The sequence below is a fragment of the Impatiens glandulifera genome, unplaced genomic scaffold, assembly GCF_907164915.1.
Source record: "Impatiens glandulifera unplaced genomic scaffold, dImpGla2.1, whole genome shotgun sequence".
Classification (NCBI taxonomy): domain Eukaryota; kingdom Viridiplantae; phylum Streptophyta; class Magnoliopsida; order Ericales; family Balsaminaceae; genus Impatiens; species Impatiens glandulifera.
In genome coordinates, this window is record NW_025919055.1 from 13016 (window position 1) to 30443 (window position 17428).

Below are 17428 nucleotides of genomic sequence, written 5' to 3' on the forward strand. Positions count from 1 at the left end.
ATTGGAAAACTGATTTTGAAAAACCTGTGTGTATGATAGCCGGAAATGATCCAAACTGGCTTTGGCAAAAACGGCTAAATCATTTGAATTTCAAAACAATTAACTTCATATGTTCCAAGGAACTAGTTCACGGTTTTCCAAATGTTAAGTTTTCAAAAGATAAAGTATGTGCTGCATGTCAAATGGGCAAACAAGTAAAGTCATTTTTCAAAAGTAAATGAAACTATCAATCTGAACGATGCTTAGAACTTTTGCATATGGATTTGTTTGGTCGGGTTAAAGTAACCAGTTTAGGAGACATGCATTACACTATGGTAGTTATTGATGATTATTCTAAATTTACTTGGGTAACTTTTCTAGCTTCTAAAAACCAAGCAACTCCAAACCTGATCAAATTGATCTTGAGAATACAAAATGAAAAATCTATTCGAGTAAACAAAATCAGAAGTGATAGAGGAACTGAATTTATAAACAGCAATTTAACAACTTTTCTTGATGATTCCGGTATTAGGCACGAGTTGTCTAGTGTCAGAACTCCTCAACAAAACGGCCTGACTGAGAGAAGAAACCGAACTCTCAAGGAAGCCGCAAGGTCAATGATAGCTGATTCGGGTATTGCTCAAAAGTTTTGGGCTGAAGCTATCAACACCGCATGCTACACACAAAACCGATCTTTAGTAACTAAACGCTTCTCTAAAACTCCTTTTGAAATTTATTATGATCAAATTCCAAGCGTACGGTATTTTCGAATTTTTGGTAGCAAATGTTTTGTTCACAATAACGACAAGAATTACTTGACCGCTTTTGATGCTAAATCCGATGAGGGAATAATGTTGGGATATTCAGCTGTGAGTAGAGCCTACAGAATATACAATACTAGGACTTTAACAGTTGAAGAAACCGCACACGTTGTTTTCGATGAATCGGTTGAACGAAACACTGCATTACCCTTCGATCTTCACAACAGAATGGAAAATTTCAATATCTATTCTGATGATGAAGACGAGGTTCCGGTTTTTAGACGATTTGTCAAGGACCAAGCGGTTGATGCTGAAACTCAGCCTGATCAAGCTGCTTTACCGCAGAAAGTTGACTCTTCAGTTTCTACTGAAGAAATCGGTCGGTCTGACTCTGTTCAACCTACCGATCAGTCTAACCTTGATCAGCCAACCGAAAGCTTGATAGACACGTCTCAGATAAACCTCAGAAGGAACAAAAATCATCCTCTTGAACTAGTAATAGGTAACATATCCTCACCCGTCCGAACTAGGCAACATAATTTGGATCACTATGAAAACTCAGCTTTTATATCACAAATTGAGCCGAAAAAGGTGGATGAAGCATTGTCAGATCCCGATTGGATCCTAGGAATGCAAGAGGAATTAAACGAGTTTGAGAGGAATAAAGTCTGGTACCTAGTCCCTAGACCGAAAAACAAACCGGTTATAGGAACACGATGGGTATTCAGAAATAAACTCAATGAAGACGGTTTAGTTACGAGGAACAAAGCCCGGTTAGTGGCTCAAGGCTATAAACAGGAAGAATGCGTTGATTTTGAAATTCATTTGCCCATGTAGCTAGACTTGAGGCCATTAGAATATTTTTAGCATATGCAGCTTTTAAAAATTTCAAAGTTTTTCAAATGGATGTTAAAAGTGTTTTTCTAAACGGTAAAGTAAATGAAGAGGTATATGTTAATCAACCTCCAGGTTTCAAATATCCAGAACACGAAAATCATGTTTACCGGCTGAACAAAGCCCTTTATGGTTTGAAACAAGCTCCAAGAGCTTGGTACGATACATTGACACAATTCTTATTTGATCACAAATTCACAATAGGTTCGGTAGACAAAACACTCTTCAAATTTGAAAGAAAGGAACAAATATTACTTGTTCAGATTTATGTCGATGATATTATATTCGGATCAACCGATCCAAAGTTATGTGATAAGTTTTCAAAGATGATGACTGCCAAATTTCAAATGAGTATGATGGGAGAATTGAGCTTCTTCCTAGGACTTCAGGTTAAGCAGATTGAAGCCGGAACCTTCATAAGCCAACCGAAGTATACAGCCGAACTGTTGAAGAAATTCGGAATGGATACATGCGCTGAAGCGGCTACGCCAATGAGTCCTTCCGTAAAACTGGACAAAGATGAGGATGGTCAAGCCGTTGACATCACAGCATATCGAGGAATGATCGGATCATTGCTATATCTAACAGCCAGCCGACCTGACATTCTGTTTGCGGTTGGGGTATGCGGAAGATTCCAAGCCAATCCAAAGCAATCACATTATACTGCGGCCAAAAAAATCTTAAAATATCTGAAGGGAACTCAAGAAGTGGGACTTTGGTATCCAAAAGACTCAAGCTTCAACCTTATAAGCTACTCAGATGCTGATTACGCAGGATGTAAAATCGATAGAAAAAGCACAAGTGGAACCTGCCAGTTCTTAGGTGACCGGTTAGTCACCTGGAGCAGCAAGAAACAAACATCTGTTGCAACATCAACCGCAGAGGCAGAGTACATAGCAGCCGGAAGCTGCTGTGCACAACTTCTCTGGATCCAACAACAACTAAGGGATTTCGGGATAGAAGCCAAGGAATCTCCAATTTTCTGCGACAACACCAGTGCTATAGCGATTACATACAATCCGGTGTTGCACTCAAGAACAAAGCATATTGATATAAGACATCATTTCATTCGGGAGCATGTTCAGGAGAAACACATCCGGCTGGAATACGTCTCGACCGAGCAACAAGTAGCGGACATCTTCACAAAACCGCTACAGGAAGCTAAGTTTTCTCACTTTCGAAATATTTTGGGAATTACTGATGTTAAGCAACTCATATCATGATTATGCATGAATATTGCTTACCTAAGTAACAATGAGAAACCGGGATATGTGTTCAGGGAGAAGCTCTCGCTTCTCAAACCATATTCAAATAGGCCATTGACAATTCAAGAATGCTAACCGGGAGGAAGTCTTCGGTTATGCCCGATTACTTCATAACGTCAAATCACATGTATACTTACTATACGGTTGAAATAACCAGGTTGAAGTGGATATACTCAATCCAAAGATGAACAAATGTTGACATGATTCAACATTTCTTCACAATCGGAACAAAATATCCAACTAAAACCGGTCATGGAAAACCGCTTAGTACAAATGCATTCTGGTTCTGATGGGATGAACTTCTCCGGTTAACTTGGGATAACTAACTGAGTTTTCATGCATATTTTGAAAAATGAAGCCTGTAATAAATAAAACAGTCTACCGCAATCGAGATGACGACATGTGTCCATCATCAAGAGAGGGAGACTCACATCTTGTCAACAGATTTTTGTCATCATGAATATCTTGGTAATAATTAGTTTTTGCCTTGGAAATAACATTATACACTTCAACAAGTTAAAGTCTATTAAATAACTGATGACATCATCAAGCATGCTTAACCTACTAATCTAGCCGAACCCCTGGCTATATAAACAACCCTTAAACCTTCACAAATCTTCACAAAATCACTATTCACAAAAACAGTCTTGAGCTTAAAACTCTCTCAAGAACATGAATTCCAACTCTCTAGCAAAGAAGATCCTATTGGCTGATTTCAACTCAATCTATCAATATGAAGATCATGAGGTTAAAGAAATGTTCTTAGCCGTTGAAAGAAGCGGGCTAAAAAGATTCCTCGAAAACAGATTCATTCTCGACTACCTAGTAGTCGAAGAATTCTTCCAGACCGCAAAGGAAGTGCATCGAGACATAATCGTTGCACAAGTTTACGGTCAGAAATTTCTATTCAGCGAGACGGATTTCGCTGAATACTGCGGTTTGCCCACTGAAGTGGTAACCGACTTAACCTACTCTCCGGTGACCATGGAAGAAATGTGTCGTCGGTTCTCCAACTCTGACATCCTGGTTAGACCCTGGGGTGCTAAAAGCCAACTCTCTCACAAGTACCAGCTCCTTTGTGAGATTTTGGGAAAGTCCATCTTGGGCAGAGAGAAAAGCTATTATTACACCCAAAGGCTTTTCGAGATGATGATCGTTGTAACGGTTGGGACACCGGTCAATTGGTCATGGATCATCTTCAGCAACCTAAAGAAGATGCTCCTTTCAAACAAAACCGGCTACACTCCTCAGCTGAGCGGTTTTTGTGCCAGTCTGGACATTCACTTCGGACCCTTTGTAACCCTCCATCCAAAGCACGTGCTCACTAAAGAGAGAGTACAAGAGTTGGTCGACCGGTGGGAAGCAGCTAAGGCAAAAAGGAATCAAGCGGCCGAATCATCTAATGTTTAGACTGTCTATCCTTCTGTCTCATTTCTTTTCTTTTCCAAAACCGGTAATTTTGTTGTACTACCGGTTTGGTACCCCGAATTAATGAAGATCATTTCCTTCCATTTAAATCTAAAAATCATAAATGATCAAACATTTAATGCGTCGTATCAAATCAAATTGAATCACTCTTGGAAACAAAAATCTTCATTTTCAAGAAGCATGCCTGATCCGACTTGACTAGACATGCCTTTATTCTCTTGAAAACTTACAAGCCATTAATGACCAGACATAAACGGTCAGATTTTTCAAATATCCTCATTAAATGCATCCTTCCGTTCAAGCTATAAAAGGGGACTCAATCTTCCATCTTCAAAACACGTTTTCTTCACCCTTCTCTCTAAAGCTTGAAAGATCAGAAAACCCCTTTGACCTTTCTCATTCTTCCTCACAATGTCTGCTGAACTTAGAAACACTCTCATCGTCGACTTCGAAGACGTAAAAGACAGTCGGTATCATGACTTCGTTTTCAAACCGCTCATAGAATCGGGGCTTCAGGGATTCCTGAAAGGCTCAAACACTATCCTCGTAGAGGAGGTGTGCGAGTTTTTCAATAATGGCCACATTCTAGATGATGGTAGCATTCGCACCATCATTGACGGTCAATTTCTTCGGATTACCGAAGATCAATTTGCCACTTTCTTTCACCTTCTAACCGAAGGTTTCCATGACTTTCCAATGTCATTCCTTCCGGCTAAAGAAGACTTCCTCCAGATCTTCTCTTCTTCCATCGTACCGGTCAAAGAACATGGGAAGAAAGAAAAACTTGCCCCTCACTACCAAGTCTTGCACGATTTGGTTCAACGGTCTATCATGGGCCGAATGACAAACCAGAACTACAACCGGGAGGCATTCGACATCATGATAGCCATCATCCGCAACTCTTCAATCAACTGGGCAACCTACCTCTTCAACAACTTGAAGCTGCTCATAACCGCTTCAAGGGGAAGGACCGGTTTCGCCCCTCAAATCACCCGATTTCTGATGGCTCAGCGCCGCTACCTTGAACTAGGTGTTCTAGTCGGACCGTCCAACACCATCACTTTATCTATGCTAGATAGATGGGTATCGAGGATTGAGGAACGGGCTCCCGACAACACCATGGACAATTGGTACGACAGAATGGTGGAAGGGGATTGGATCGAACTAGTCTAAGTTGTTTGTCCTTCTTTCCGGTTTTTGGTCATTTTGTTGTACGACCAAAACCGCTTGATGTTAACTTTATCATTTATAAAAGTTTCTAATTTTAAAGTCTCCGGTTTTCTTTTCATATCTATCTTTCCGGCCTTTAAAGTTTAATAGACATAAGACTTAATGTTAAACGAAACTTCCGGTTAACAACGCTTCAAGTAAAACCGGAATCTCAAGCAAAACGAAAAATTTGAAAGCCAACCGCCCACGGTTTTACCTCACAAAAACTTACCGCCCATTGGTTTTCTACATTTACCGCCGAAAGTTACTGCAGTAACTTTTGGAGGGAAAATTGGCGCCCAAAACACTATCAAGTGACGGTTCGTCTTCTAACCGTTCGGAACCGCCTTCTATATAAGTTCAAATCAGCCCATTCGTCACATACGCTTTCTCTCTCTAAAACTTTCAGATCTTCAAAGGCATTCTAACTTCCGATCATCATTGTTCTTCATCTTTTCTTCTCAAATCTATCATGGCTCTAGGAAAAGCACCCTTCCAATGGATGTTGCAGGTCGATTTCGCAGACATTGATGAACACGCTGAAGATAAAAACAAGGCTGTTCTTCAATCTCTAAGAGATTCGAGGTTGGAGGAGTTCTTATCTGATCCATTCATCGTATATCCGACGACAGTTATGGAGTTTCTGGCGACGGCGACGCTAACAAAGAGGAAGGTCTCCGCCACCGTCAACGGCAAGGAAATTCTGATCACTGAGGAGTTATTCTCTGAAGCCCTCGGTTTGCCCAACACCGGTTTGGATCTCAAAACCAACCTAACCGATGCAGAGTCCAATGCGGTCCGGTTGGTGATATCGGCTAAAGATCAGGAACTGGTGATTCACTCAAGCTGGAAGAACAAGCTGAAACCGGAGTTCAGGTGGCTGCTGAACATCATCGCTCGATCTATTCAGGGAAGAGGAGGTAACTTCGATAACCTGACGAAACTTAAGCTCAAAATGATGATGGCCATTGTCCGCGGTGACAAGGTAGATTGGGGAGCTGTCATCTTCGAAGAATTCTGTGAAATGGTAATTCAGAAGGATGGCCGGGTTCAGGCCTTCGCAATGCAGATTGTCAAGATTCTCAAGTTTCTCAAGTTAGATCTTGGTGAAGGTGAACCGCTCCCACCTAACAACATTCTCAACTCCGAGTTAATGATTGAGAAGCCCGACAAAGCGGTCAAGCCGAAGTCTTCCAGAACGAAGTCTTCCAAGGGGACTAGTTCTTCCGCTCCGGCTGAAGAATGTTCAAAACAAAAGAAACCAAAGAGAAAGGCGGTTGAAACCGAAGCCGCACAAGAAAAGAAGGGGAGGAAGAAGTCTTCTGCAAAGAAGATGTCCAGCAAGCCGACTGACTCCGAGAAAACCCTTTCCTCGGATAATCCACCGAAGAGAACCGGAGACGTCTTCCAACTCATCCCCATCAACACCGTTCATCCCACTCCTGTTGACTCTCAATCTCCAAGGCAAACCGAACCGTCGGGGAGCCACAAAACCGAGTCAGCATCCAAGGAAGAAGCAGAGGTTAGTATCAACTCTGAAAACTCCAAGTCTCCAAGCAAAAAGATCGACGAGGTAATGGCCGACGTAGGCTTAAATACCTTAGAAATTATTGTGGACGTAGTCCAAAACATTGCCAGGGAAACCGAAGACGATGTGTCAAGTCGTCTTAAGTTAGTTGATCAGGTTGAGATACCCGATCAAAGTGAAATTCATCCGGTCGAAGAAACGGCCAAAACCGCAAACATTACTCCTCCGGCTCAGGAGAGTAACTCTAAAGAACAGGAACCATCCGGTTCCGCAGGGAACAAGTCAGTTCCAGATGTCACAATAAACCAATCGGCTCAAGTTGGGCCAACCGATTCAACTTTCATACCTGAAGGGTCAGTTCAAGTTAACAAAGGAAATGAAGTTCTAGTTGAAGATTCGACGGTGACGGGAAAAGACACTCTACAAACCGGCTCCCAACCAGAGATCTTAATCGGGGACAAGGTCACTCTTTCAGCAGAACAAGAGGAGGAAATGTTCGAGGGGCTCATTAGGGACATGAACAGAAGTGCCAGTGATGTGATATCACCATACCTCCTATGGGTACAGCTTCGTTGTGAAACAAAGCTGTCAGATATGATTCCAGGGATGAGCGACAACAAACACTGGGAGAAACTCATTAAACTAGAAGAAATGACCCTCAAGTTGGCACACACCAACCTTATCCAACCAGCCTTCAGCAAAATCGCGGTAATTCGCGAATACGCTCGATTACAAGCAGTAGAGGATGCATTAAAGGAAGTGGAAGAAGCAACGCTAACTCCGATTGAAATGAGAATGACTGAACGGTTTCATCCGGTGCGGGAAAAGCTCCTGAAAAGTCTTGACCATCTTGATGCATAATAGAGAAACGGATGCCGACACCAACTAAGCAATGCCGACCTATATCAGAGTAAACCCTTTTTTGCTGCCGGGGAGACATCCAGGACAGTAGAAAACCGGGAACGAGATCCTCCTCAAAATGTTAAGGCTCCAGAACTTGATCAGATAAAGCAGGCGGTAATCGACACCCTTGAGTCGTGTCTTGGAAACTACAACACTGCAACCGATGAGAGGATTGCAGCAGCTGAAGCTAATCTGTCGAACACCATCCGGGTATCTGTTCAAACCGAAATAGCCAACACCGTTCAAACATCTATCAAAGTAATGATAGATGAGGCTGTGCAAACCTCCGTCAAATCCTTGATCGCAGAATCAATTCAAACCGCAACCGCTCCTCTGGTAGATATGTTGCAGACCATGGCTATTCAAATTGGGGAGTTGTCCAATCTCCAAGTAAGCAAGACTCAAGAGAAAATCGAGTCTGACGCCGAAACCGCTAAGAGGCTACAAGACGAAGAAAGGGAAAGGGAACAGTTGCAGAAGGAACTTGAGGAGAAAGATCTTGAGTTTGCCCAGAAATGCAACGAGGAAGAACAGGCAGCTATCCAGGAACCCATACCGGCTCAACCGTCACACGCTATGAAGACAAGAAACAAGAAGAAAAGGAAGGCGGTTGCAGAGGTAATAAAGCGGGCAGAACAAAGCAGCCAAAGAGTAATAGTACCGGTCGGGCTGAACGTGCAACCTGTTGATGATGAAGAGGAAGAAGAAGAAGAGTATATCGAAGAACTCAACCGGCACAAGAAGAGGACACTTGAAAGGTCAACCGCAACTCCAAGCTCCAGACCAACTGTTGCTCAACCGCCTTGTCAACCAAAACCAGTTTGTACCGGTTTTGGATTCGGAAAAAGGACTCCCGGCATCTCAAGTGTGTGGGCCGGATTACAAATTGACGCTGAAAGACGCGACAGGGAGTGGAAGGCAAGGGAAGAAGAAGAAAGAAGGCGACTGGAAAAAGAACTTGAAAAAGGGGGACCATCCAAGCCTTAGTCTTCTTTTCTTTCCTTAAGAACAATTTATGTTATTTGGTTTCAGAACTCAGTTACTTTATATTTTGGATTTATCAGTGTTTACACACCTTTTGAAAAACCTCAAAACAACATGTTCTTGAAATTCTTTTACAAAAACAGAAAATATTCATAAAGGGAGATATCACTAAAGCAAAATTTTTCAAACCGGCCATACATTACAAGTTTTGAATATTTATTCTAAATAATAAAAAAAGCGAGAAATTGATAAGAAAAATTAAGTAAAGTTAATTTTTAAACCGGCCATACATTACAAGTTTTGAATATTTATTCTAAATAATCAAAAAGGGAGAAATTGATAAGAAAAATTAAGTAGAGTTAATTTTTGGAACTGGCTAGAAAAACTAAACAGTTGTTAACTTTCATGTGCAGGTGCAGATCAAATCGTATGAACCGGCTAGAGCCTCATAAACCGGTTGCTGAAACACTTCAAAGAAATCAGTTTCAAGTGATCAAGTCAAAGATCAGAGGAACCGGTTTCTACTGTCTCAAGTGACCGGTCAGCAAAGACAAAAGTTCACATACCAGCCGGATCATATTATGAAAGAGGCAAAACCGGAAACTATAACTTACAGAAGTGACGTAGTATGACGAGATAGACGTGTCTCGAAGGAATAAAAGAAGATCAGATCCGATCGGAAGCATGCGAGGAAAGGACAACCGGAAGTGCATGCCTGACACGTGTTCGAATCTGCAAACCGGCAACGTCACATTTTCCTGAGGAATCCTTGCATGTTTGCCAAGTGTTGAGGAAGGTGAAACGTGCGAGTAACCTTCCTGCACCGGCGTGATGATGATCAACCAATCCCACGGAGAGATAAGAAAATGACCGTTGGGATCTCATCTACTATAAAAGGAAGATGAAGCGTCCTCATTTAAAACAAATCACATCCTTCTGAGAAAAGCGATAAGTTACAAAAAAAATCTTAGAGAGATAAACTTTCACGATCCAAAACCGGTGTGTCATAAACTGGAAGCTTTCTGTATCTTGTTGTGTTGTGTTATTGTATTACATCAAGTGTGAGTTGGTGTAACCGGCGAGTAGCGAGTTGGGCTCGACCGGCAGTGTTGTTGTAACTTTAAAAGTTAGTGGAGATCCTTCTCATAACCTGAGAAGAAGGGGTGACATAGGAGGGTTTGCTCCGAACATCCATAAAAAATCTTGTCTCGTGTCATTTCTTTCGTTTCATTACTTACTCAATTAACCTAACCTCAAACCAAATTAATCGTACTCCGTAAACCGGTCCACTCATATCTCTAAAACCGACTCCTTCTAAACATCATCTAAGTCGCATACGTTGCTTCAGACTGAAACAGACATTTCCGCCCTTGAACCCGGTTCAAGAGTCTGTGACAGTTTGTGTAGTGCTGAGAACAGTTATAGTCTCTAACCGGACTATCACCAAAAAGTGTTGTGTGTTGTAAGCGGCCACCCTTCCAGAAACTGGAAACACCCCGGTCCTCCAAGGGCGTCCCCGATCCTAACATAACGGTTTGGATTACCTAAGCGAGGAGTTCAATTATTTTATCAAGGAAGAAGGGATGGTTCGTCACAAAACCATTTGACAGACACTGCAATAGAATGGCTTGGTTGAACGAATGAACAAAACGCTACGTGAGCGTGTCCGATGTATATTGTTTGAGGCCTGTCTACCAAATTGGTTTTGGGGTGAGGCGGTTAACACTACGACTTATCTTATCAATTGTTGTCCATCGACGACATTGGAATGCAAGACATCAAAAGAAGTTTGGAATGGCACTCCACCTGAAGGTATTTGGGTGTGTGTCTTACATGCACCAACGAGATCGAAAGCTTAATCTAAGAGCGAAGAAGTTTATGTTCGTTAAATACCCCGAGGAAGTAAGGGGATGGAAATTGTTTTACAAGGATGGGGAGACGACCAAGTGCATCATTAGCCATGACGTGGTCTTTAAGGAAACTAAGTCCTATTATGGAGCAACAAAGTCATATGAAAACTTCGCTAGAGAGATGACCGAATTTGAGGTGGAGTTCCTAGGAGGGTTTACTAAAGAATTAGTAGACATGGGGGAAGCTAATGAAGATGATGAATTAGACGGTCAGGTAGAGGAGAAAGGTACAAATTTGAAAGAGAACCTTAACTCCTACCAGTTAGCGCAAGATAGAGACCGTGGGACAACCCGAGCTCTGTAGAGATTTGGCTACTTTGATTTGGCAGCCATTGTATTCCTTGTGGCAGATGAGGTACAAGATTCAGAGTTGAGATTGTTTAAAGAAGCGATGGAGAGCAAGGAGAGAACCGAATAGAAGCGTGCCATGGAGGAGGAGGAGATGACATCACTTGACAAAAATGAGACATGATAATTGGTGGACAAACTCAAGAATCAACGGGTAGTTAGTTCAAAGTGGGTGTTCAAGTGCAAAGAAGGTGTATAGGGTAGTAAAAAGCCAAGTTTAAGGCAAAATTGGTAGCTAAAGTCTTCACACAACGCGAAGGGCTCAACTTTAATAAGATCTACTCCCCAATAGTGAAGCACGCGTCCATTCGTGTGTTGCACACTCGAGTGAATCACTTTGACTTGGAGCTTGAGAAAATGGACGCGAAGACAACATTTATTAATTAGAACTTGGAGGAGAAGATCTTCATGACACAACCCGAGGGGTTCATCAAACCCGGTGATGAAGGCAAGGTATGTCTCCTTAAACACTCATTTTATGGTTTTAATCAACTCCCAAGACAATGGTATTTGCGCTTTGATGAGTTCATGGTTCATAACAATTTTGTGAGGAGCAATTTCGATAGTTATGTCTATGTCAAGTGGGTTGATGGTTGCAGCGTCTTCCTATTGTTATACGTGGATGATATGTTCATTTGTAAACAACGAAGAGATTCACAAGGTCAAGAGTTTGCTATGGAGTGAGTTCGAGATGAAGGATATGAGACCATCAAAGAAAATTTTGGGGATGGTGATTGAGCGTGATCAAGAGAAAAGCTCTTTGTTCGTGTCTCAAAGTAAATACCTTCGAAAAGTGGTCACAAAGTTTAGGATGTCTAACACTAAGACGGTTCAAACGTCATTAGCTATTCATTTCAAGTTCTCCTCAAAGATATTACCGAGCACCCAGGAGGAAAAAGTGCGAATGACAAACAACTCATATGTGAGTGTCGTCGGGAGCTTCATGTATTCCATGGTATGTACGCAATCTGATCTTGCTCACACGGTCAGTCTTTTTAGTCAATTTATGGAAAACCTAGGGAAAGAACATGAAGAGGCGACGAAGTGGGTTCTCTATGTTACGTTGGGAATCCTTAAATGTCGGTTTTTGTTTTAAACGGGTGGGTGTAGGTGATGATTAGTTGAGAGGATATGTTGATGTTAATTTTGCAGGTGACTTGGACAAGAGAAGGTCCATAACGGGATATGTGTTTATATTTGGATGCTCGATAAGTTGGAAGGCACAATTAAAATTCGTAGTTTCCCTATCAACAACGGAGGCCGAGTATATCGTTTTGACGGTGGGCATCAATGAGGCACTTTAGTTGAAGGGTCTCGTGGGTGAATTTGGGGTGAAGCACGATAAAGTAGAGTTGTTTTGCGATAACCAAAGAACCATACACTTTTCCAAGAACTCGATGTTTCACGAGCGTACAAAGAACATCGATATTTGACTTCACTACATTCGAGATGTCATAGCGAGTGGAGCAGTAGTTATGGAGAAGGTTCACACATATGAAAATCCCGTAGATATGGCCACAAAGGTGGTGACGGAAATCAAGTTTCGGAAATGTTGCAACTTGATTCACGTCACAAATTTTGGAACGTAATCAGAGAAGTAGGAGGATCGGTTCTAGGGTGTTCTTGGTGATGATGCTCATTCGTTTAACAATAGACATGGAGACAAGGTGGAGAATTTGTAGAATTGGGCCTAAGGTTTTGAGACATATTTGGTGTGCCTCAATGTTAGGTACAAAATAAAGAAGGTATGTGCGATTATTTGTTGGTTTCAAAAAGGCATGAAATCACATAATGGTGAAGATGTCAATCAAATTGTATTATTATGTAAATGTCAACTAAATCGTCACGAGGTCATATCATGGTGGACATGTCAAAGATATCACATGATCTTTACCTTAATTATGAATTTTAAAAGCCTATATATATACATTGTAAATGAGAAGAGGGTGTAAGATTAAAATATAGAACAAACAATGAGAGTTAGAGATTGTAATACCAATTATAACTCTATTGAATCGATTCTTCGAAAGTAGGACATAGGAAATTGTTGGTCTGAACATGGGTAAGATTCTTATGTCGTTATTTCATTCTTTCTTACATTGACGCTATTATTTTGTATTCCACTACGGTTGCTATTTATTCGCATCCATTCTTAGGGTGATAGTTTTCACCACTTGGACAATATCAAATCTTTCACGACGCCATGAAGAACCATGTGAGATAGATATCATATCAACAGATGTGAGGTTATTTATATTTATATCACAAGTGATTCGTGATGAAAAATTTATTTTTAAAACATAACACTTTCTCAATTAATTGAGTATAGGAGATGAGCAAAACATAATGAAATTGAATCGACAATGCAAGACAAGTTTTAGCATGGAAAAAACTTTCTTCAAATTGAGAGTACAAAACTACGGGACCTGAACATGTCACTTAATAATACACTATCATCAACATAGTTACAAGTAAGAGTTCACTCTAGATATAACCAACCTATAGTCTAATCAATTGCATGAAGATTACACAACAATCTTGTTGATAAAAGATCTAATTTAAACACACGATAAAAGAAGATATAAAAATAAAGTGGTAAAGAATAATAAAGAACACATAATATAACGAGGTTCAACCAATAATGCCTACATCCTCAAGGAGTTGTCCATTCTATTGATTTTCCATGAAATAATGGTCCAAATAACCCTAGGTTACAATGTCTCTATTTATAGAAGTACATCAAAATCCAAAAGACTAAACTACTACTCTTAAGCCCAATATAGGCTTAAAGCCTAATTACAATATATAAACTCTAATTAAATATGAGCCCAAAATTCAACAATCTCCACCTTGGGTGAATACCGCACATATTGAGATGTGATAAATAAATTACAAATTCAACAATCTCCACCTTGACGAATTTTATATCACTTAGGAAATACACGAGTCGTACCCATTAATCTCCACCTCCACTTCCACTCAAGAGCCCTTAGAAGAATAACAATCTCCATCATCACGTATATCGCGCCATAAAAAAAGTTATGAGTCACACATCAATTTTTACTGCTCGAGCCATTCACAAGATAAATCATTATACGTCTACTTCCGCTCAAAAGCCCTTAGAAGATAAAATCATAGAGTTTATAAACCAAATAAAATTGGGTAACCACGATATTTCAACGACGAGAGACATTCAACAACTCTTCCCAATCTTTGTTCATACCCGTTGATATATGCGGAAACTAGAATTAATAATTCTTTATTATGTCAAAATAATCTTTAACTTTGTTTGCCACAAACCGAGTTTCTTATTTTTCAAGTCCAACAATCGACTAAAACCAAAATACCGAATAGACCCAAAGACGAACTTTCATCGTCTATATTTTCAAAATCAAATATCTATCGAAAATTGAGGACACCCAAAACAAACTTCCATCGTCTACTTTCTCAAAATAAGATATCGATTGAAAAAAGAGAAGACCCAATACGAACTTTTATCGTCTACTTCATAACAAATAAATTAGGCTATCACGACATCTCTTTTCTCTATCTCAAGATCTAACAAAGTATTTGTCACCCATCTTGCCTTGAACGTTGCATACTCAACCAACTTGAACCTCATACTTCTCCTTGAACAAATTAGCTAGCAATATGCTAGTTTCTTGAATCCAAAAATGCCTAGAAATCCAAGAATATTATTTCAAGATTCACTATCTCTCTTCAGTTGTCTTCACCAATGTTTTAAATGATCATCTATAGTTTCTCTGAAAGAAATCGAATATCCTTACATTTGAATTGATCGAACCTCTCATCTAGCCTCTTTTTCATGACTAGGAATTTTATTCAAGGTCTCAATCATCTCCTTAATAAGATGATAAATAAATCATCTCATTCATCTAAACTATGATCCACAATGTATAAACAATTAAGATATAACAAAAGAAGTAACAAAATTATCACCTTTCGAATTAACCGAGTCTCCCATCTAGCCTTTTTTCTATGATTAGGAATCCCACTCAAGATTTTTATTTATCTTCTCAAATTAGAAGATAATGCAATAATTTTTTCTTAGTTCGTTTGAGAGTTGATCTCAAGATGTCTCCACCTCAACTTATAAGTGTCTTTCATTAGTCTTCATCTTCCTGGTTTTTCATTCATATTGTGTGTTAACTGTAATTGTGTCAATCCTTAATCACATGCCAACTCAATGCAATCTTGCAATTTGGACCGAAGGATTTCCCTATCAACATGTCGACAATGTTATCATCGGTAAACACCATTTTGATAACAACTTTCCATACTCGATCATGTTTTTGTCAAGTGTAAAGCACATAAACTCACCACCATCTTCATCTTGATTAGCTCTTTCAATAAGATAAAAAAGGTCATACCCAAAAAGATACACATTTTTTTAATCCCAAATAAGTTAAATAAAACTAAAATTAGGTAGACACTTTAAGCCCTAGAAAAACAAACTTCGAGACGTCCAAACCTTGATCCGACCGTTGAAAATGTAAAAGAATGAGTTACCAACCCTCTCGACAAAATCTAGTGCAATCGAACTTCGTTTGAATCTCCGGTCGTTAGTTTGATGAACCTTGCACGGCTGTAGGCGAAAATCTGCTATAGATTTTCTCTCTTACCTCTCTTTTAATTTTGACTTCTTCAATAACCATTTTCCAAAAAAAAATCTCTCCAAACTTTTTTTAGCGGAAAATTTCTTCAAGTCAAAGCCCTCAACATAGTGAAATAATGTCACTCATGTATGCCAAAACAATAATCGGTTATAATAAAACCTCAAACTAATTTTCAACAAGCATGAAGATGTATCGTTTGTTCTCCACATTCTTCTAGCTAAATCCTACATAGAAAGAATCTAACAAACCATGTATATAATTAGTGCACACTCAATTCATACCTTAGAAATTGTCATTCTTGGTAAAAAAACCTTGAGGCATCAACACCCACTTGACAACTTCGTACCAGCACTTACCGGGATTGCCAATCAAAACCTACTAACAAGGTTTGATGCAAATCCAAATCCGGCCCTTATACACAAATATCAAAACCACACTCTTGCAAATAAACATTAAAGCACCCCGCTTTAATTAGAAAACCCTTTACATGTTGCATCCATTGTCTTCCATAATCTGCAACATCGAATAAGCACTCCACCTTCCTTTTCAACTCGAATTTTCAATCTCCATATTGACGAATATCAAATCTCTTAGCAGATAAATCAAAAATCTCTATCTTTGAGAAATTCAAGTCAAACAAGCCTCAATACAAATCCAAGATCAAAGCATACAAAGCTTTGAGAATTTAATTAAAATCAAACAAAGCTTTACTTTTGAAAATTGGAATCAAATAGGTCTTAAATCTATTTTATGAAATCAAACAAGACTTAAATAAAAAATCTTAGTTGTTGACCACTTCAAAGATTTTTGGCTCCTCTCTATATATTATATTATATCATAATATAATATTTATATATATTTATATATAGAGATATATGGAATATATATATATATATATTTCTTTTTATATTTTAATAGACCATATGTCCCAAATTAAAATAAGTCAAAATTATATACCTCATCTTCTTCATTCTGGTGTCGTTGCCTACACAACGACATTTCGTCACCTGCACTCATTGGCCTTCGAGAAGAACAAAAGACCCATTGTCTTCTTCTCTCATCTTCTCAATAGAGCGTCACCCGAAATTAAGAAATATTTTAACGACCGTTGACATCTCCTCAGCAATTGAAGGTTTCGACTCAAATCTTCACAACGGCTAATTCTTCTGCATCAATGTCGTTTTCTCAAATAGCCATCTTCAACAAAAGCAAAAATATCCAACAACTTCTTCAATGGTGGTTAGAGTTTCCGTAATATCTTCAAAAATAGATTATGATAAATATTTTCAGAACATGCTCTTATACCACTTGTTGAGAAAAGATCTAATCTAAACACACGATAAAAGAAGATATATAAATAAAGTGGTAAGGAATAATAAAGAACACAAGATATAACGAGGTTCAGACAACAATGACTACATCCTTGGGGAGTCGTCTATTCTATTGATTTTTCATGGAATAATGGTCCAAGTAACCCTAGGTTACAATGTCTCTATTTATAGAAGTATATCAAAAGCCAAAAGACTAAACTATTACTCCTAAGCCCAATATAGGCTTAAAGCCCAATTACAATATATAAACT